This window comes from Aulonocara stuartgranti (assembly GCF_965226115.1).
Source record: "Aulonocara stuartgranti genome assembly, chromosome: 13".
Taxonomy (NCBI): domain Eukaryota; kingdom Metazoa; phylum Chordata; class Actinopteri; order Cichliformes; family Cichlidae; genus Aulonocara; species Aulonocara stuartgranti.
This window is the reverse complement of record NC_138949.1, coordinates 33483412-33504166: the sequence shown is the minus strand read 5'-3', so window position 1 is coordinate 33504166 and position 20755 is coordinate 33483412. Positions and strand designations below refer to the sequence as shown.

The 20755-nt window shown below is 43.7% G+C and overlaps 1 long non-coding RNA gene across 7 annotated transcripts in view; it reads right to left on the bottom strand.

Moving 5' to 3' along the window:
• LOC309720572 overlaps positions 1 to 20755 on the bottom strand; it is an 80502-nt gene that overhangs the window by 20534 nt on the left and 39213 nt on the right. For 5 of the 7 annotated variants that reach the window (XR_014280522.1, XR_014280523.1, XR_014280525.1 and 2 more), the window contains one exon: positions 3991 to 10987. This is a non-coding gene — a long non-coding RNA (uncharacterized lncRNA). Of the gene's footprint in view, positions 1 to 3990; positions 10988 to 17606; positions 17648 to 20755 lie in introns of those variants that run through there. The other 2 variants (XR_014280524.1, XR_014280528.1) reach the window with 2 other exon arrangements.

Below are 20755 nucleotides of genomic sequence, written 5' to 3'. Positions count from 1 at the left end.
ATGGAAGCAGCATTTATATTATTCACTTAAAAGAAACAAAAGCATGCTGTGGTATGCTAATAATCTTCTTTTAAAAGTAATTTTAACATGAAATAAATAAAATCAAACACTCTACCATGTTTATTACTGTTGCTTTACATTTATTGGTGTGTTTGTTCAGACAGAGACACTTTTAGCTGTTTTTATACAGTTTCTCAATTTTTGATCTTTAAAAATGCAAAAAATCTATTTTGTTTTTAAGAAGGATTAAGAATGACAACAAAGGAGCAAAATGCACAAAAATAAACAAATGAAAAAAAAAATTAAATTACACAACATAGATGGGATTTTATTAAAAGCAGTCCTGACGTGTTTTAATTGTAACATTCGCTCTGGGAAAACTGACAGACTGAAAGTAAAAGTCAGTTCACCAAAACGCTCTGAAGCCGCACGGACACATGTTGGGACTTTTATTTTGTAGGAGGCGTGTGGCTCTTGGCTCCCAGTGGTGTCGGGCATCGTGTCGCCGAGGCTCATTTTAGTGACACTGTGGATGAAAACAACATCCGCCGCGTGCCCAAACTGCGAAGACGTTGCTGGGAATTAGAGGATAATTAGGCAGAAAAAAACGAGCTGACCAGCGGCCGTTTGCTCACATCCCATTTCTTCTCCTCAGCTCAGCGTAATCTGAGAGGACGCCCCGGGCTGCACTTTACAGTTTGAGTCGAGTTTAAATAGGGGAGGAAAAAAACCAAATACAGCAACCTGTTATCCAGCAGGACTCGGCTCAGTGAAAGCAGTGTGTGCTAACATGAGGCCGTTTGCTGCCTGCAGCCATGACACCAATCTGTGACTGTAATCAGCCCACACCAGAGGACTGATCGGTCCCATCCAGCCTCACGCCAACGTAATCTTCCCTAAAAGTGTGCGGACATTCATATGATGGATGTCACTCCGATATTCCAGCCTTAATCTGCGGCTCTGACAGCTTCCACTCTTCTGGCTTCATTCTTCCCACCAGATGTTGACCCTGCAGCGAGGATTTGCCCCCACGGATGAAGGAGTTATCCCTTAAACTAACAAACAGGCCGAGCTTCCAGGCCTGAAGACTGCGTTCTTTTAATGCCCAGCAGGGGGCGACTCCAGAGGATATCTGAGTGCATAGAAGTGGAGGAGAAAATGAGCCTACTTCTCATCTTATTAAAACAGTTTCCTGACGAGTTTATCGTCTCGCTCTCTAGTTTCAGGTCCTACGAAACACAACGTGAAGTTCACTTTGTAAAATATGATCACATTAGAGTCAACACGGACAGTAAAACTGGGGCTGATTTAGGGCGGGGCAACCTCCTGACTGAAATGCCCTGAAACTGCAACAGCATCAAAGGTCAAACGAGAGGTCAACGTTTAGGTTAGTTTGTATAAACCTCCTGTCGGATCTCTAATCTGCTGACTCAGTGTCACAAATGTCATTTGTCCCCTCTGTAGAGGAATTATGTGAAGCAGTAGCGGTTTTAGATACGGGCGACACGGGCGGTTGCCCGGGGTGGCATCATGGTGGGGGCGGCATCACGGGCCTCGGCAAAATTTTTTTTTAAAAATGATCGTACTCGTGCTGCCCCGACGTCATGCCAGTGCATATTGTGAATGTCACAGGCACCGATCGGTTTTCTATCGCCCATTTGCTGGGAGTAAGGGCGCCCTTCGTTTGCGAGGTGCGCCTGCTGCTTGCGGCACAGGGAGGAGAGGGCGGTTTGGTATCCGTTTGCATACCATGCATACTCTCTCTCTCTTCATATGTGTGTGTGTGTGTACAACAGTTTTATGTTAATGTACAATCCTTAATATGTTTTATGTGTGTGTGTGGGGGGGGGGGAGGGGGGGGCGCCCGAGGGAGTGTTCGCCCAGGGCGCCAAACAGGCTAGGATCGCCACTGATGTGAAGTACGAGTTACGAAAAGTTTATTATGGGCAAATTCTGTGAATGTTTGAGAGATTTTTATCCAGCTCGACTGCTCATTCTATACATGCATGTTTTATAAAAACACTGAGATCAGATGAAAATGAACTTAATTCTCCAAAATAACTCCCTGAATAACAACCCAGAGCCATTTCAAGGCTGCTGCCGAGTGACAACACGTGCCTCTACTGCAGGAAGCATGGCCTGCATCATAAATGCCCCCAAACGCACTGCAAACAGCATCTTCCTCCATGAAGATCTTATGAAGGAGGGAGTCATGGACAGAGACCAGACAGTGTTTTAACATGGGAGTCTACGGGGACGGGCTCACTGCTGCCTCTGCTGGACACCAGAGGAACTGCAGGGTCAGGGACTTCCAGCTTTGTATCAGGCAAAGTTAGACTTGATGATTTTTGTTAGTAGCAACACAAATGGGAAAATGTGACTCAGCGGTTTCATAACTGATCTGGTGATAAATGTGTTGTCCAACAATATTCACAGCTGAGCATCAGCTTACATCTACTTCAGGTTCCTGTCTCTTAGCCATGAAAGTCTTCATCTTCGAAAAATGTGGTGATAAAAACAAAGATGAAAAAGATAAAAGAAGATTTGTAAATACCTCAGATGTGCGTGGTTTAACTGCAGTGGTTCCCTTCAGTTGTGTGGTGCAGATGGAGGAAACATCCACAGCACACCGACCGTTAGTGAACAGGATGCAGCTGGCACACAGCATCACAGGGCAGATGGTGGAGGAACACTAAGCAACAGGGCTGATGGGAAATGTGGTCCTTAATCAGAGAGAGGAGGACTCAGAATACAGCGAAGGCTGCAGGCTGTTTACAAACCCACCAACAATAAGATGCATAAAACAGAATCATGTCGAACGTTTCCAGGTGTAAGCGATGATTAATAGTCTTTGAAGGATCAAAGCTAACCCTAAGCTGTTTGCTGTCATGGAAACAGCAAGTCCCCTCCACCCCACCCCAACCACCATCTTTACTGAGTGCCAGTAGCTTGCTATACATTTGCTCCTGACCTGTGCCAAGACAAAGGCTTACAGGTCACTAATGTTAGGCACTGCTGAGGGATAAAGGTCTTTAATAAGCCTCACAGTAGATATTTTAGGCTTAATGGATGAGGGAAGGAAACCGAGTGGGAATACACAAATACCTGCGGCATCGGTCCAAAAAGGGAAGCACGTGTGACATTACGTGTGCTCCCATCCACCTGTTTAAGGCACATTTTAGTCATGATGGAACACGTCCTAAATTTCACAATAAGAATTCAGTTTTTCTTCTTTGTAAATCAGAGATGGATGAAGATGATGGAAAAGTCCTTTAGCAGCAAAAACCCAAATCGGACACTTCCTGTAGCTCCAGAGTCGCTCTGTTCATTATGTGTCTGCTTGAACAGCTGTCTTTGGCCATGAACAGCACCTCAGCTGGGCTTTCACAGCGATTAGTGTCGACAGAGCTGAGCCGTCCGACTTCCCGATACTGAAGCTGTCCGTGAGATCAGCTCAAAGTGCCGGGAAGCTGTTCCTCAGTGAACTGGAGGAAGCTCACTTTGTATTTGTGACGTCTGATTTTAAATGAAACAGCACTTCTGTCCTTCAGTTTTCCTTAAAAGGAAGCAAATGAAAACATCAGCATTGTGCTAAAGTGTGCTGATTGGCTGGTTTAGGATTGAGGCCGTGCTCCATGGCGATGGCGCTCATTTCCAAACAATAACTGTAGAAGCGTAGTTACAGCGTCAGTCACACAGGTGACTTCCTGTGATCGTTTGCATGAAGGACGCCGTCCTGTCTGCTGACACGAGCGAGAGCACGTCCAAACCTGAAACTCAAAGCTCGAAGAATATCTGTGCAAAGACGTGGACTACAGAGGGAAAACTGAAAATATGGTGGACGCACGATAAAGAGGGAAAACAGACACGCAGGGAAGGTAAACGAGAGGAAAAGCAGTTACTGAAAACTCTAAAAACACGAGTTTTTCCAAGAAAAATATGAAATTGCTGGTTGGTCGATTTAATTGTTGACTATCTTCTACTCTACAGATGAGTGGGCGTGTCCAAACTCAGGTGTTGATTTAACCAATGGAAATGAGGAAAAAGAAGAAAGGAAGGAGAAACTGACCTGTTAGTTTTATAGAAAGTGAGAGAAAATATTGATGAAGATGATGAGCTGAGCTTTAACAGCAGCACTGTGGATTCAGACTCATGAAGAACCTTTGTGATTATTTTCCAGAGAGGTGCAAAGTTTGGCCTCTACACCCAGTTATTGTTCATTATTTCACTGATATAAAAATATAAATAAACATCTAAATATGATTTCACTAAATGTCTATTCTTGGATGTGTCTTTAGTCACAAAGTGAGATAAACATCCCTCCACCCTCAGGTCACAGCTCAATTAACTTGTAGGTTCATTTCTAATAGATCCATATTCATATATGATCTACTATAGATAGGTAGGTAGGTAGGTAGATACAACTTGACTAAAGGCGGCAGCTCTATTGCTGGAAAAACAAACTTAAAAACATAAATACATGAATACTAAAGAAACAAATGAAACATGAACGAGAACTAAAAAATCTGGTCAGTAGTGACTGGACTTGACCGGACTGGAGAACATGGACCTACACACAGCAACGTGGAGGAAGCAGCAACAAACAGGGGAAGACTGAAGACTTAAATACACCACAGGGTAACGAGAGGAACAGGAAACACAGCTGGGAGTAATCAGACATATCGAGACAAAAGGAAGCAAAACTGAACACAGCAGGACGCGAGACTGTCAAAGTAAAACATGACGCATGCACAGAGACACAGACGCTGAGACATGACTGACTGCATATGAAACACAGGGACTGAAAACTAGAAGCTAAAAACAACAAACATGAACAGAAAACCATCACGACAACTAAAACCATGAATAACAACAATCAAGGAATAAACACACAGAAAACACTGGATCGCAGCCCCAGTGCCGTGACTGGGATCATCGGACTGGTCAGTCCTGATCCTGGTCTGTTTGTGGCTCACTGAAGGCTGTAGTTCATCACGTGTGTGCTGATTTCTCTTCATATTTCTTATTGCTCACACAGACTTTGCTTTCTAGCACTCTGATATGTTATAAAAACAACCAAACATTTCTTTAATACATTTGTTTTGTGTAAAATCAGGATATTGTTAATTTTCCTATGCATTGATTAACTGAGGTCACCAACCTGCAAGTTGCTTTTAAACTAAGTTAAAATCGAACTAACAGACGTTCTGTTATTTCTGTCCGTGCCGGGGCTCGAACCGGCAACCTTCCGAATACAAGACGAACTGCCAACTCTTGAGTGAGTATGATAGCACCCAGGCTCTGTGTGCTCAGTAAAGTGTGTTTGATTATAAAGACCACGCAGATGAAGCTCAGATCAAACTTCCTATAAAAAACTCTCAGACTTTTGCTTTTACGTGTGCACGAGCGTCAGCGGGCCTTCAGGGGTCGCACGCCTGGAAACACCAACAGTAAAAATATCCCTTTGTTTACGGTGAGTCGGTGTAACCGGACCTATCGCTCAGAAGCTCGCCGCATTAGCGCAGCTCTGAGGGAACATCATATTTTCTGTTTACTCATTAACCTGCAGACTGGCCGGACTCCAGCACACAGGCTCACAGGTCAGCCAGGTTAGAGCCTCCTGAGAGATGCTGCCTGATAACAGGAGGCTTTACTGCCCAGCTTAATCCTGTGTACCAACATTAAGAGCTGTGTTTGGCCACAGAGTCCACAGCCAACAGCTGCATTAACACTGCGTGACTCGAGGGGATGAGTCGTATTTTTGTTCGTTTATGGAGGATGGCGTGATGTTTTGTGCTGGTGGCGTGCGGCAGAAACAGGAAGTCGGCCCATGTAAACACCTAGAATCTTTTTTTTTCTTAAGATGAGCTCAGGGGCAGATTTGGTCACAAATAACTTTTTTTCCCCACCAACTAAATCTTCCAATGGAAACAGGATTGGAAACATTTGTTTAGCCTAGCTTAGCATAAACCCCAGCAGCACAGGGGAACGCAGCGACTGATTAAGTCTGATATCTCAGTGAACGTCACACTAATAATGTCCCGATATAACAAACTATTCAAACACCTTCATACCCTGAAGTTTATCTGGTAATTATGTTAAACCACTGCTGGTGACAAAACATGCAGTTCCTGTGACGTCCACTGGAGGCTCCAGCAGTGAGTCAGCCCCCACAAAGCCCCATGTTAGCAGAAATAAACATGTCGGGCCTTCTGGAGCATTTTAATGACATCATCTGACCAATAATATGGCTGCAGTGACGTCACTGCACTAACAGAACATCCAAGACTCTGAGCCCAGTTTCCTGAGTGAAATATGAGGATTTTATTTGAATGTTACTCGGCACTAATTCTGTCGCTTTAATGTTCTTACACAGTTTATAGATGCAGCTTGTTAGCTAACATACCTAGCATTAGCTCGTGATGTTGTGGATCCAAAATGTAGACACAGAAAACAGGTGAGATTTTAAAAAGGCAGGAGTTTAATGAGGCTGAGGGTAATCAGGGAAGTGGAGGCAGCTGAAGACAACGGGAAGGAAACTAAAAGTAAGGCACTACTAACTATCAAAATAAAGCAGGAAGTGAGAAGTCGCAGACACACAAATGAACTTAATACAGGAGGATTCAGTGTTGCCAACTTAGTGACTTTGTCGCTATATTTAGTGAGTTTTCAGACCCCCTCAGCGATTTTTTTTCGCGACTAGCGACTAGCGACAAATCTGGCGACTTTTTCTGGTGTTTTTGGAGACTTATTTATGACGACTTTTTGACATAAAAGCACGTATCGCTCTTACTCTCAACAAGCAGCGGTGCTGCCGTGGGCACCTCACCCGTGCCAAAACGCTCACGGGCGGAGGATAGTCCTCCCCCAGCTGCTATCAGGGCAGGAGATGTTCACACCTATGAGTCCAAACGGCAAATGAATCGCGCATCAGTGAAGCCGCTGCTCTGCACTGACTGTAACGCAGTCAGTTCTTCTTTTACTCTTATGCTGTTTTGTGGATCACAAGGTTTAAAACTACTTATAAACACACACACAAAGTAACTCCACCATTTCGGGTCACTTTTGCGGGTCCAAGCCCGGGTAAAGGAGCAGGGTTGGAACAAAAAAACAAAATCAACAATCGCTAAAAGAAATTTAATTTGTATTTAATTTGTAGTTCTAAATAAATTCTAAATGCATTTAGGACGTTTTTTTACTCGCTTTATGTCTCTTCCACGATGTTATTTCTCTCTCCAACAACGTAGCATAACCAATTATGCAAATTAGGCGATGACGTCATTTAGCGACTTCTAGCGACTTGCAGGACAGCCAATAGCGATTTTCCTTACTGAGGAGTTGGCAACACTGGGAGGATTAAACACCGAGGGAAGAACTAAACTCAACCAGGAACTAAGAACGGACTAAAGTCTAAATACACGATAAAAGGAGACTACATGATGAAAATATGAGCAATGATCAAACCAAGAATCAAAATATCTAAATAAACAAAAATGGAAAGTCCAAAAACTCTGGGTCAAACAATCCAGGAGCGTGACACTGAGGGGATTCTCCAAGGTAAAGTATCAGATAAATATGGCTCATTTTAAACTGTGAATCATGCAAAGCTGCTCTGGATGTGGAAATGAGCAGCTGCCTTCTTCAAAATCCGAAGTACAGCAAAGGAACCTGCTTCATGAAAACGGGGAGAAAAGAATGACGACCGAGCACTGACTTACAGACATCGTTGACTCTGCAGTGTGACGCAGGCAGCAGAGTTTACATGTCAGTGACTGTGACAGCGCCGTTTAGACAACACAAAGGAAACTGCACCAAACTTCCCGTTTAAACCTTGGCAGAGAAGAAAGTAGTGATTAGGATCTCAAAGGCATTTCCTCCACAGCCAACCATATACTTGACACAAGGGAAAACCCGAGCAGGCCAAATCCCTGGTGTGCTTGATGACATGTGATGTAATTGAGGTAACGACACGGCGTGGGAAGCGCGAGGAGGTCTTTGTGGGTCTGTATGAGAGCGGGAGGGGAGCAGCGGGAGAGGACATGGACGAGAAGAACAAGGAGAAGAGGAGGAGGAGGAGAAAGGGGGTCCTGCTGGCTGGCTACCTCGACCTCTCCTTGGGGGTGGGGTGAAGAGGTTAAACAAACAGGTCATCGCGGCGGTGTCGGTCCTCGTCCGCAGGCGTCAGCGGGCATCCTAACTGCCACTCGGCGGCCTGTTGTTGTAGGAGCCGCCGTTCCTCCCTCCATCAGCACCACATGAACATGGAGCAAACGTTTCAGCGCGGTGGGCGTGGCCCGTTCTGCCACCTCGGATGGTTACTGTTGTTCTTTTAGTCGAACATTTCGTTTCCAGGAAACTTGAAACACAAGATGTTTTTAAAAATGACCAATTAAATCAGTGTCGATGACATCAGAGGAGGAGTGTGCTTCTGTTCTCACCCAGCACAGCAGCAGTACTAACAGCTGTAGTGTTTGTAAGCAGCAGGTCACAGACGTTTGAGCGTCTGCACCGTAAATCCAAGCATAATACATGATTTATAAAGCAGCGGATGTAAAAACAAACACGTCAAACACCAAAACCTTCGTCCTGCTGCTTTGTGAGCAGCTAAACTCGGTTGTGTAGTTGTTTGTTTGCATCTGTTTTTATTTTAATTACAAACCCATAAACATTTTATTGATAAAGTTAAAGGCTGAGGAATCAATAACGCTCTTTAAATATTGTTTGACATTTTATACAAAGCACACGGTTTAATATTTTAATGAAGGAAGAACTTTAGATATGCAACAATCAATAAATGTATTTATTTATATTTACTTTGTTATTTTAATTGAAGCACTTTGATGAACTTTTGCTACATTAATGATGAATTTTACATATTGAAGATTTCACATGACATTCTCTCATGACATGATGATGTCACCCAAACTTCATCCTGTTATCCCTACAGTGTCGGCGTCTGCGCCGATGTGCTATTTTTATGGCGGCTTATTTCAATAACTTTATCGATAATCAGCTGGACCGTTCCACACATCGAGCTCCACACACAGTGTCACAGTCCCTGGGTGGGTTTGTGATTCTGTTTTGAGGATAATTTACGTTTGTATCCCACTTTGGGTTCAGCGTGTCTGGGTTGTTCAGTCTTTAGTTTTCCTTTTGTGTTTGCAAGCCTCATTTATCTTCTGACACTTTGTATTACTTCGTGTTAGTTACAGTTACTTTCTGTTAGTTTCCTGTTGTGTTTTGTGTCCTTCGGTGTCTCCTGTGTCACGTTTCTCCTGTTTTACTTCCTGTTTTATTTTGATCTTGTTTAACTTCCCACTGTTTGGTAAAGTTGTCTCCATATCGCTTTTGTATATATTGTCTCAGTCCTCCTTTGTCCTTTGCCGTGTTGTCTCTCTAAGCTGTGTTCCCTCACTCTGATTTCCCAGTTTCCTAGTATTCCTAGAGTTCTCAGATTTAACTCCATGTCTCGCTCCTTGGACTTTTTTCTCCCGATCAGCGTTAACGATCGTTTGAGTTTGACACGTGGGTCGCGCGGTTGGGTCTCTAAGGTGCTCCCACACATCTCAATATGACAGCGAAATGCTGCTGCTTCTCTGGGCCTGAGCAGAAAACTGTCCTGTGATTTGACCAATCAAAGAGTTGTTTTGATACTATCAGACAGAGACCTGGTAAAAGCTCTGTTGTCCTGTAAGTGTAAAGACATATTCAGGGTCTGTACTCCTGGCAGCATGATTGATTCTGTTTTTTGATTTTGTGGTTTTTGTGATAAAGCCCACAGATCACAAACACTCGTGTCCCCTCTGAAGTCAGTGCACCACCATAAAAAGAGACTTTCTATGCTTGTGACTCAGGCAAAGCCTCATGTGGAAAGACGGTGATACATGGTTGTGTGACAGCCAGTTAATCAACACATCGGCTCTTTAATAATATAAGATTGTGTAAGTGAACTGAAGCATTGCAGGTCTGACTTTTCCGGTGCTACCCACATGGATTATTTCACCTCCCAGTTCAGGTTTTTCTTCTTCTGTGACCTGAGAACGAGGTGCGCCAACATCGCCGCAGCAGAGGTTGAAAGCAGGATTGCAGAGCGTGTGAAATGTGAGATGGAAGCAGAGTTTTTAAATGCACGTCGGTGCTACGCTACACTGACCGGACCAACTTTGCTAATGGTCTCTCTGGCTTCTGGCCAATGCTGTTCCCCCCAGTAATCTCCTACTTTTCCCACTTTGCTCTTTAGTTTCGTTACTCTCCAGTGCAAGGCGTTCAGCCTGACCTCTGCCACCTGTCCTTTCATTCCTCCTTTTCCCGTCTTTCTGTCAGTTTAACTTCATCTACCCGCCTTTTTTTGGTCGTTTTCTGAGCACTGCACTGCATTAAGTTTGACCTTTTGTCTCTTTTCTCATGTCCATCAGGTTCCTCTCTGTGTTCTTTCTCTGTCCATGTCTTCCTTTGTGTAATTGGGTCTGTTCGTCTCTATGCTGCCTGAATGGAGGAGAGGTTTAACTCCTCCTGGATTAGGGACCCCTGTGGTGAAGTGAAGGCATGAAAGACAGAGGAGAGGACACGCTGATGCTGACATTCATGGGTTTGTCCTTTGGCTCATCTGAAGCCTCGGAAGATTTACTAAAAGTCACAAAATCATTTTTTAACATGTCAAGAACCAGTCCGGAGAGATGGGAACAACCCAAAGCCCGGATTCAGACTTCAACTTGAAAGATGGAGTAAGACGTGGGAGCGGGAATGTTCTGAATTAGATCACAGCGTTCAGTGTTTTCCACTTAGTGCTGAGGGTTCAGCTCTCCTCAGTGGTTTCAGTAGTAAATCTGACCTCTGAGATGAAAGCCTCGCTGTCCTCGTCCAGCGGTCATGATAACTGTCAGGAATTTGTCCCGGGCGGGGCGGCGGTCACGCCTGGTCAAACCTCTTTGCTGGTCTTTCTCCTTCCTCTGTCACCGGGCTCACTGAGCTGTCTCACCAACACGAGCTGTTAAAGGCAGAAAATCAGCCCAAATTAAGATTTACTCCTCCAGCATCAGTTGTCAGGAGGTCAAACTGCAGATATGATGCTAATAAGCTTAGCTTTTTCATTAAATGCAGATCAAATAAAATTTAGTTTGACTTCACACTCACTCATGCACAGAGATCGTACTGCCAGGGCTGGGGCCCAATGAAGCACAAAGAAGGCCTCTGGCATGAACATGTGTACTTCTATCAGGAAGATTTGGTAAAAGACCCGAACATCATCTTTGCAAACATCACCCTGCACAAGGTTTCCAGTCTCAGCAGACTCGACTGCCAGACTCTCTCAGCAAGAGACACAACAAGCGACTCTTATCGCTCGATAAAGTCGTGGTAGCAAATACTAAGTCTGAATAAAGCCAAACAGTAAGACGCTCATTTGCATCCAGAACTAGTTTAGAGATACTGAACGTGCAGTTTGGCCAAAAACCTGCAGGTCCTCTGACATCCACGTGAGACTGGCTCCAGCGGTGACTCAGTTCCCACGGACTCTTTGGTAAAATGCACAACTTTTACAGCAAACATACACATTTACAGCCTGCACAAGCATGAAGGTTTGTTGTTTTAAACTCGCCTGTTTAATTTGCTAGGCGCTCCTGGACTGGACCTGTGTGACGGTTCTTGGATTAGAGGAGGGGCTCATTTAGAGTCATGTTGTTGTCACCTGGGCTGATTGACACAGCACAGGTCCAAACATCCGAACATCACATCAGTTACTGATGAACTAACAGCATAGTTAAGTGATGTATGGGCTCTCTGTGCACAGACTTTGGATTAAAAAATAGTGATAAGGTTAAACTCATGGTTTTCAAACAGAACTCCACAAACCAGTGGGTGATGTGGCTACTTCCATCTGTTATATACAGTCTTATTTTTACAGTACATCACTCAAAGTTTACTTTACTACTTAGTGACAGTTCAGGCTATCGGATACTGGAGATACTGAATCACTCGACTCCATCACTGAAGGGCTCCGCCCTCAAGGATGACATCATGGATGTCAGTCTTTAATATACAGTCTATGGCTGGACTAGTGATACACAGAAATAGGGAGTCATAATATTAAAATATTAATCATATATTAGTATCAAATATAATACAATTAATATGATATTAATATTAGATTTTAGACACTGTGACTTCAAACTGGTGACAGTTAAATTCAAACAGGGCCAAAACTTTTAGGGAATAAATTCAGAAACAGATTAACGCGCGTAATTCAGTTTTACATAAATAACAGTAAATCTCACTGATTTGGAGTAAAATGAAAGTTATAAATCAGAGAAATCATTTACATTTATCATGTGCTGACTTTTAAGTCTCTGATCACAGTAGCTCCATGCTTAAATATCATGTCTTAAAAACGTTTTAGGTACAGCTGAAGCCAGCTGCTGGTTTTCAGGTCTTCATGTGCAGGTGTTTAGGGGTAGCTGGGGCTGGAGGGAGGAGCATCAAAAATAAACAATCACAGTTTCTGTTTCTTTTTTAAAAATCACACGACAGGGACGTCTAACAAAGCAACACCTTCTTGGTTCACCATCAGCCCACCTTCAGACCATCGTGGTGGACTCGCTCGTGGCAAACAGGCTGCTGAAGCTAGTTTGGTTCGATGCCTGAACTCATACACAGGACTGTGTGCCACTTCAGCCGGTCTGAAGCCGGTCTGGGCTCCACCCGCTTCCTCTCATCTTCCTCATTTCCATAAAAGTGACTTCACCTCTGGCTGTGCGTTGATGGTCTGTTAAGAAAAGATGACGCTCTGCACGCTTTGTTTCCAAACGTCGACTGACAACAGGCGCACGACGCTCCACTTCCAGGGAAAAACTCTGAGGAACAAACTGTCCAGGCAGAACCAGACAGGCCTGATGTGAAGTCTGCATCACGCTGATGGCGCAGATGTTTTCCTTAGATTTCAGATTTAGACACTAATGGACGGCTTCGTGTCATCTGAGTCAATTTAAGTCTTTCTCTTTAGACTCGCAGGTCTGTTTGGGATTTCTCGTGGTCACATCATACGACTGTAAGGTAAATAGAGCAGCTGGAGAGGTAATTACCAAGAGTTCATCAGCAGATCATTTGATTGTCTCAGATTTCTCCTCCTTTGTTTTAGAGCCCGTGAAGACGGATGTTTCTCAGACAGTTTAAATTCTGCATCAGATTTGACGTCCAGAGGATGGTGACATGCTGAGTAAGCCTCTCGATAAGCTAGCTCTTATGTTTATAAATATTTCTAAATTTCCTCAGCTATCACTTTAATTACATTATGGGCCAGAACATTAGGAACACAAAGGAGAAACAGGGCTTTTGTGATTTTTCTGTTTTCAGAAAAGATCATGAACATTTATAACAAGATGTTTAAACTCCAAAAAAGAGCAAAAAGTCTTAGGATATTTAGACGTTACGTTCTCACTGACAGAGCTGAAGGGTTTTTACCGTAAGCAGATTATTACCCTTTATTCTGATTTCCAATAACACATATTAAGACAAATTTACTCAGATCTACTTTTCATGTCACGGTGTTCAGGTTGCTGAGAAAAATCCACAATACAAAGCCTGCAAGGTGACGGCCAAAACCTACCAGAGAACAAACCAAGGACACTACGCACCCCAAAGACTGAGGGGAAGGACAGGGCTATTTATACACATGAAGGTGATCAGAGAAGTGGAAACACAAGGGTAAGGAGGCACCGCTGAACAAGACAGTGAGACAAGAGGAGGGAAGTAAGACTGAACATGAAGTTAGAATAATTACACGAGGAACAGCAGAGATGAATGAACTTAACGTGGAGGCAAATGGACGGGACAAAGAAAACACTTACAGAATAAACCAAAACAGAATAAAATAGAGAACTAAAAAGGACTAAAGACAAAGTGACTAAGAAAACACAAGAAAATCCAAACAGATTCACTGACCAAGCAAAGGAGCACCAGAGAAAAAGAAGAAATCAGAACAGTTGCATCACAAAGTGTTCTCGACTTTATCCGCTGTCTCTTTATCATTTGGAGAGCCGCACAACTGCTGCGATCAGAAGTAATCCATAGCGCTGACCGGCTTATTGCTGCATACAGGAGCGTCCCAACTGTGGGTGATCTGAATGATTGAAAAAAAGGATTAGCCCCCACAAACCCACTAAAAACATTTAAGTTGGATGTGAAGTTTTCCCATCTCGCCTCGTTCTGAATGTCAGTGTAAAATTATACTTTATTGTCAGCTGATTTTAAAGCTCTGTGATGACCTGCAGATGAACTCATTCACTTCCTTTAGCAGACACTTTCATGAGAAAGCCGTCACATTTCCCACGTCAGATTTATCCTGTTGCTCCTGAGAAGTTATTATTAATCCAGCAGCATGCAGCGCTTATTTGCTTCTTATGAATGAAAACACAGACGTGTATATTAATTTACCACGTCATTCTTTTATGCTCATTATATCGCTTTAATAACGAAGTTATAAAAACATATTTATTGTTCTTCTTCTTTGCGAGCTACATATTCATAGTTAAAGACAGGGGTGGTGGAGCTCCAGGGTGCGAAGGCCGGTGTCCTGCAGGTTTTAAATCTCACCCTGGGTCAGCACACCTGAATCACATGGTTAGTTCATTCCCAGGCTCCTGGAGAGCTTCAAGACATGTTGAGGAGGTCATTTATCCATTTAAATCAGCTGTGATGGATCACGGACACGTCTGAAACCTGCAGGACACCGGCCCCGAGGCCGAGCTCCGGCTCTGAGGCAAAGTGATCGATTACAGGCTCTGTTAGCATCACCGACGATGAGGATTTATTTAAAGATATGTATGACAACATATTTCTGTGGACTTAAACTATTTTTAGTGCAGTGGTTCTTTATCAAATAATTTATTTACAAACAACAGCATAAACATACTGCAAACGTATAATTTCCAAGGCTCTATAGATATTAGTACAGATAACATATATACAGATACGTAGATGATCCTGGTCCCACGGCCAGTAACAGAGTGAGCTTCATCCCGACTGATCAGCACCTCCAGGAGGAGTTGGGGAACAGTCACTGTGATCGTTATCGATGATTTCAGGTTAACGGGCACGTTTACTTTAATCCCCCCGCGCTCTTCCTCGGTCGACGGCTTCACTCAGCTGTTTGTTTTATGTTTCGCTGTCATTCTTAAAAGTTTCATTTCTTCTTTTCACTTTTGCCTCTCAGTTAACTTCATGCAGCGAAGCTTCAACACAGTTTTCACGAACCTGGAAAACACGTTTCTGTATTTCTGTGATGAAAACACAAATTCAGACCAGAAAAAATTGTCACAATGATCAAAAGAGGAAACTGTGAGGACGTGAAATGTGTTTGATTGTATCGGTGCTGCTGATTCGCTCTTTGAGATATTTCTCCCAGGCCGGACTGAGACCTTGTTTTCCAGCCGGCGCTCCACCAGGCAGGGTGCAGTAGAGAGCAATTACACCACCATCTGCCCTGCAGGGATTTACTGTGGTTTACATGTCAGGATTTTACAGGCTGCGTTCAATAAACATATTCAAACATTTTCAAACAGCACGCAGCCATCTCTCCGGCCTGTTGTGTCTTTCCCGGCTGTAATTACACTCGTGTTTCCACAACCGCCGTCTCAGGTTTCACAACGCGGCAGGAAGCTAAAGCGGCGACTAATCAGCTGTAATGGAGGAAAGAGCTGCCGCAGATTAAAGGCTGCTCACGATCAATATGGCCGACATTTCTACATGTGCTTACACATGTCATCGCCGCCAGGGAAAACCTCGATGGCAACGGAAACACGAAGATGCTCTGAGAAGTCGTCGGCGCCCTCGGTTTTCCAAAGGATTATTACCATGTATTGTGAAAGGTGATATTTCTGTTCTTTTCTTTCACTGCTAACGTTTGTTAGAGCAACAGCAGGCTGGAAAACGAGGAGCAGCACGTTATGTTGCCACAGCAGAAAGTGATAAAGCAAAAATCTCATTTTTGTCAAAAAATGCTGAAAATCAGCCTCCAAACCTCTGTGTGCTTTGACAGGATGTAAGGAGAATCCAGGGATCTTTAGATCTGCTCTTTGAACTCTTAACTGGGAAAGATTAAAAAGTACAGCAGATATTTGTAAAATATTTGTCCTGGACGATGAAGCAGGATTAGAGGAAGAGTATCTGGTCCAAACTGGCATCATGATAGACAGATTCCTTCTAAAAGATGGACGATTGTCAATAATGGATTTAACAGATGTCAGGAGTGTTGTGTTGATTTTTCAGCTCTGTGTGAGTGTTCATCTGTCTTTGTGGGAGTGCTGGATCTGTGAGGCCATGTGATAAAGACCAGAGGTTTGGCTGCCTGACTGGTAACACGCAGGTTGCTGGTTTGAGTTCTTGTTGAGTCTGTCATCTACACCATCACTGAAAAAGTCCACACAATGTCCAGAAGTCCACAGCTACAGGACGGTTTCATCTGTCTACAAATAGTAAGAATCAACATCTGCACATTTATTTTCTGTTGCAGCTTACACACACACACACACACACACACACACACACACACGAAGTCTGTTCTGGGATTTTTTTTGGATTTTTTTTGGATGTTACTGAGCTCTGTGCAGCTCAGCTCTCCACCCTCACATACAAAAAACGGCAATACTATTGCACACCAACAGGTGATGTCACTACAGCCACCTTTTATATACACTAGTGGACAACAAAGTACACCCTCCTCCTCCTTCCATTCTCAAGTTTTCTCAGGACATACTAAAAACCATCTGCTCCTTTGCAGGTCTTAAATAAAGAGAACCTCACCCTGTGTCGTTAGCTCTTTAAAAGATGAGGAAAACCGCAGAAACAGTGTGTGAAAAACTGGAGAGGGCACGTTGCATTCAGGTGCTGCTAATCAGATACGCTAATTAATGAATTCATTAGTGAGCGTGAGCACATCTGTGAAAGCAGAGGTGTTGCAGTTGTGTTCACACAATGTCAAAAGGACATCAGTGTGGAGAGTGTTCTGCAGCCCGTCATCAAACAGTGACAAACATTCAGTCGAATCATCAAGACGGCTCCCAGTCCTCCCAGTAGTGGAGTGACCCCAGGCCACACCGAGCGCTGCTCAGAGGAGCTGCAAAAACCCAAAAGCTCCACCGCAGACTCTACAGGCCTCAGTTAGCAGGTTGAAGGTTAAAGGTCATGGCAGGTTTGGAAAGGCTAGCAGCACAGCTTAGGTTTGCAAAGCTGCATCTGAACAAAGAACAACTGCTGGAACAGACGAGACCAAAGAGGAGACGTTTGTCCTTAATGCACAAAACCAACTCCTCAGACCAGCTGTGAGCACGGGGAGGAGTGGACCGTGAACTCCTCAGTATACCGAAGTAGAGTCAAATATGTCCCACAGCTACAGGACAAAGATCCAATCACAGCAGCAAATCTGCAACAGAACAGCTGAAAAAGGACAGATAGAAGCTGCAGCGATGGTCCAGAGTGCAGAGCTCAGAGAGCTGTGCATGAATGGATGCTGCAAATGTGAAGCCGAAGCAACGACGCTGATAAAGTCACACAGGAAGCCATCCATGCTGCACATGTATCACTGTACAGCTGCTGTGTTTGGCCTGGTGGGGTCGGTGGGCGGGTGGGTGGGGGGCATTCACTGATAATCAGGCATCTGGAAACAATGACAATCAGAGAACAGGAAGTGCTCAATCAATGGGACGGCACACGTACGATTATAGCACACATACAGAGAGAACATGGACACACACTGAAGCTCACAGAGACCACAACAGTCACACCTGCTGTTTCACACACACGGACAGCATCGTCCAATCACAGCTGCTTATAATCATAAGGAGGAGCTGTCACATGATCACAGACAAACCGACCTGCAATAAATCCTCCAGAAACCAGAGCAGCTAGTCTGATTATTCACCCAACCTCAGACACCCACTTCATTACGTCAGCGCTAATCATATCACATCCCCACAAATGATTTTTACCCTGACCCCCCACCCCCACCAATGGGCAGCTAAAATTAAATGTTTGTATTGATTTCAGGGGAAATAAGGTCTGAGGTTTAAACAGGAACAAAGTCTTTTTTCCCAGCACAGAGACGAGAGGAAACACGGTTAGTTTGAGTCATTTATCAAAACAAAGGCACAGAAATACACTGAGATATTAAAATAATACGGAGGAGATTAAAATGCAGAAGAATAAACGTGACCCTGAAAGTCTGTGAGTGCCCAGATCAGAGAGGCGTGATTTTATTATTATCATGTTTCTGTAAGAATAGAAACTGTATTTGTTTCCTTTATTTATTTTATTGTTTGGATTCTGAGAAAAAAAATTCTGGAATCTTTTTACTTTTTTACATTTGTTTATTCAGTTTGAAGATTTAATATTTATTAAACAAATCAAAATTTCAGTTTTGAACATTTTATGACAAGACTTTAATTTCTCTATTATTCTTTGCCATTAGTATCTCCAGTGGCGTGTCCAGCGGGGTGGCCGTGCCCCCCCCAGACTGGCCACCCCAGGTGCCACCCCGAAGCTAAAACAATAAAATTCAATCAAATAGCAAATCTACGATTATGTTTTCACAGTGAAGCTCAGATATCCAAGTGTAAGTGAATGCAGCACCGGCTTCGGCACTATGAGCATCATGTTAGCAAAGGAAGGAGAAAGACGCACTGCAGGAAACAATTTTTCGGAGAAAGAAAATGAGGAGAGAATAAATGTCCCGGTAAGTAATATTAAGTTTGTTGAGTTTAGTAAACTTTAAATTACAATCCCAAGGAAAAAATAACACTTAAAGAATTATTGCAACCGTCGAATATTTCAGACAGTAGACTGCTGGGGGAGCTAACATAAGAGTTATGAGTTATAAGATATAATCTAAGTCGTAACATTGCTGTATGGAGCTGCAGATTTGGTTGCAGGTTAACATCGCTGGACTGGCCATCGGGCATACCGGTGGGCTGATGACTTTTTTTTTGTAACGGCATGAACAATGAGAGGTGGTGGATTGGCCAGATGCTGCCGATGTGTAAAAATAACTGAGTTGTTTGGTGGTGGCTATGGCGGAGCTTCCACAGAGGCCAGCAGGTGGATGAGGGAAATGGGGGGCGGAGGAGCAGAGACCTGAGGTGGCCGCCGGTCCGAGCGTCAGGTGAACTTCAGGTAAGAAGTTCTGACCTGCAGTCTGTCTGGGTCAGATATAAACCAAGTTTAGGTGGAGTTTCTTTTCGTTGTGCTGACTTTTTACAGTCAGTTACAACAGCGGTCTCCAACCTTTTTTGCGCCACGGACCGGTTTATGCCCGACAATATTTTCATGGACCGGCCTTTAAGGTGTCGCGGATAAATACAACAAAATAAAACTAGTACCGGTACCGAAAAAAAGAAGATTTATTCATAACACACGTGAAAAGCCCCAGGAAAACCGAGTAAACGATAAAAACGATAACAAAATAACGCTGAAAACCGATAAAAACCCTGAAAACTAAACATTTCACACCTGAGCCTCAACTCTCGCGGCCCGGTACCAAACGACTCACGGACCGGTACCGGTCCGAGGCCCGGGGGTTGGGGACCGCTGAGTTACAATAACTCGTACTGTGTGAGCTAGCATGACGGAGTTCCTATACAGCTGGGTGGGTGCTGTGATGTTACTGATAGTGAACTCTATTTTATTCATAAGGTCAGTTAGTAAAGTTGCCAACCGTCCTGTAAAAAACAAAATCCTCCCGCATTCAGAGAAAATATTACGCGTTTGGTGTTGAGCTGAAAAGGAACACAGTTTGTCCTGGACTTCAGCTAGAATGAAAAAGACACAAAGCTGGAGTTACTCTGTGTTTACGCTGCACAGCTGCCTCTTCTCCTCTCATTCTCCCCCCTCCCTCTCCTGTTGCTACTTTAATCATGAAACTGATCAATGATCAGCTGATCGGCTTTTCTCTGTTGTTTGTTTATCGCTCACTTTGCGCCAGAAAGAGGAAACCAGCGGATGTCGCGCTAAACAACAGCAGCACGTTTAAGTTTGATCAGCTGTTGTTAGAATTGATTTAATATTAATTTCTAGTATCAGCTGATGTTTGCTGGAGCCACAGCTGTAAAGCTGCTGGTCATGATGTCGGTTTGGATATGTGGTGAGAGGGAAACATGAAGATGAAACCAGGAGATGTCCTTACTGAACCATCAGAGCTGAACAGGTGATGGAGAAACAGGTTTACCTTTTAGGTGACATGGATGAGTTGAAGTTATGAACTGTTTCTGAGAGACAAATAACACCAGGATCCTTTTCTAAGCAGCTGACAGCTGGTAACTGTGCAGGGGCGGGTCTAGCAAAGTTCTGCCAGGGGGGCAGGTAGGGCATTAACAGGGAAAGGGGGGCAGAAAGACATACCTTTCTTTCTTTTTGTCATTTTAAAAATCTAGCTTTTATTAAATAATTATCTGAATCTTGCGAATTATACGTAAAATGTATAGAAATCATACATATACCAAAAAGACTGTACATCACTGTCACCACAGCGTCTGTTTTCATTCAAAAGCTTTATGGCTTTAATACCTGGTGGGCCGGTCTGTAGTGAAAATGCCCAATTTTTTTGTCCCAGTCCAGCCCTGCAGGTTAATACTGGCAGTGTCACCATGCCAGCTGACTGGATTTCATCATCAGCCAGTGTTGTTCTTTATCAATATTACCAAAGTTTACCATAAGGCAGCAGAGAAAGTATTTACTTGCTTTCAGGTTTTATTCAAATGTTAGTCTTTTCAGT